Source organism: Tachysurus vachellii, chromosome 4 (genome assembly GCF_030014155.1).
Source record: "Tachysurus vachellii isolate PV-2020 chromosome 4, HZAU_Pvac_v1, whole genome shotgun sequence".
In the NCBI taxonomy this organism is placed as follows: domain Eukaryota; kingdom Metazoa; phylum Chordata; class Actinopteri; order Siluriformes; family Bagridae; genus Tachysurus; species Tachysurus vachellii.
In genome coordinates, this window is record NC_083463.1 from 31,483,140 (window position 1) to 31,485,639 (window position 2,500).

Consider the following 2,500-nt stretch of genomic DNA (forward strand, 5'->3'; position numbering starts at 1 on the left):
CAACAATTTTTCATTCATTTACGTCCACGTTACCATAGCAACCATACCACGTTAGCGTAGAGCCGTGATTTGTCCGAGCCGTTGTTATAAAATATGAACCGACACCTTCTGACCAATCAGAAGGCAGAACTCAGCTTTATTGAACACGGCCTATATTTAGCGAGCCCACGGTAATCATGCCGTCATTAGGTGTTTTGCAGGAGGCTTTTCTTTAACATGATGATGGTTAAATGATGCTAAATGGCGGCCGGCTTTAACAAAAGAGCGTCGGCTTTTCATTCTGAGGAAGTGACAGGAGAAAATTTCCCAAGATAGACGCAAACGCTTTGACGCAACACACGCAAACGCTCTGAATGTTCGGTGTAGAAACAAGCCTCAGTCTTGACACAAGCGCTGCTGTGTGTGTAACGTCCAGGATAATAAAGACCTCGTCTCCATCGTTTACAAAAGCTTTCAAGAAGAAATCAGGTTCAAATTTTGGAATTCTTTTTATTTGAAAAAATAAAGTTCTCTGGATGTTGACGTAGGGGCTGAACAGCTTCCTGTCACTCATTTACCCCTGAATAAACCCCTGAGCGGCGTGCGGATAGAGGAAAGGTATCACCGACACACTGCTGCGATCCAGTGGCAGAGGTTGGAGTAAGTCACACGTGTACAAGTCACAAGTAAGTCTCAAGTCATGAATGTCAAGTCACAGTCAAGTCGAGTCTTTTGTAATATTTGTCAATCAAGTCTCAAATTTGCGACTTAAGTCTGACTCGAGTCAAGTCGAGTCCCCCATCTCTGAGTCATTTAACACAAGTCCGAGTCGAGTCTCAAGTCATGAACGTCAAGTCAAAGTCAAGTCGAGTCTTTTTTTAATATTTGTCAATCAAGTCTCAAATTTGCGACTTAAGTCTGACTCGAGTCAAGTCGAGTCCCCCATCTCTGAGTCATTTAACACAAGTCCGAGTCGAGTCTCAAGTCATGAACGTCAAGTCAAAGTCAAGTCGAGTCTTTTTTTAATATTTGTCAATCAAGTCTCAAATTTGCGACTTAAGTCTGACTCGAGTCAAGTCGAGTCCCCCATCTCTGAGTCATTTAACACAAGTCCGAGTCGAGTCTCAAGTCATGAACGTCAAGTCAAAGTCAAGTCGAGTCTTTTTTTAATATTTGTCAATCAAGTCTCAAATTTGCGACTTAAGTCTGACTCGAGTCAAGTCGAGTCCCCCATCTCTGAGTCACTTAACACAAGTCCGAGTCGAGTCTCAAGTCATGAACGTCAAGTCAAAGTCAAGTCGAGTCTTTTTTTAATATTTGTCAATCAAGTCTCAAATTTGCGACTTAAGTCTGACTCGAGTCAAGTCGAGTCCCCCATCTCTGAGTCATTTAACACAAGTCCGAGTCGAGTCTCAAGTCATGAACGTCAAGTCAAAGTCAAGTCGAGTCTTTTTTTAATATTTGTCAATCAAGTCTCAAATTTGCGACTTAAGTCTGACTCGAGTCAAGTCGAGTCCCCCATCTCTGAGTCACTTAACACAAGTCCGAGTCGAGTCTCAAGTCATGAACGTCAAGTCAAAGTCAAGTCGAGTCTTTTTTTAATATTTGTCAATCAAGTCTCAAATTTGCGACTTAAGTCTGACTCGAGTCAAGTCGAGTCCCCCATCTCTGAGTCATTTAACACAAGTCCGAGTCGAGTCTCAAGTCATGAATGTCAAGTCAAAGTCAAGTCGAGTCTTTTTTAATATTTGTCAAGCAAGTCTCAAGTCTCAAATATGCGACTTAAGTCTGACTCGAGTCAAGTCATAAGACTCGAGTCCCCCATCTCTGTCCAGTGGACTTCGAGTTCATTACGTTCCTGATTTAATTTTAATACATAAATTTGATTACGAGGTTTTAATCATTTAAACAGAAACTATTGCACTTTTTTTTTTCCATTTACAGTAACAAGATTCTTTATAGCAGCTATAAACAGCTATTCACCCCTCGGCGTTCCTGCCTTTTATCGCTTTCATAAGATAAATAAATAAATAATCCTATGAAACTTTGTTAAAGTCACATGCTGTTACCATAGAAACGGTTCATAAATATAAAGCTGCTTTGGTGGAGTTTTTCAACCAAATCTACACAATAATAAAAGAATAATCTGGAACACGAGGTGCTGCAAGATACGGACACGTCAAGAAGGAGGGATGCGCGGAACGGTGTGTTTATCGAGTCGCTATGGCAACCCTGACCCATGTTCTTTCATGGCCATAATTAAGGCACTTAAAAATAGGCTTAAAATACAGGATGTAAGAGTACAGCAAAAAAAAAAAAAAGAGAGAGAGAAAAATGAGAAATAAACTGCGGTGCTCTTTCCACCTCAGAGCTTTCCATAAAGAATTAACACACTTCATGTCTTCAGAAAAATCTCCACTGATCTGCTGAACACCAGAAAAATGTAAATGAGTATTGATCGAAATGTTTTAGTCGTCACTCTAAAGGTGTTCATGTAATTTAATGTTAAATAAATACTGCA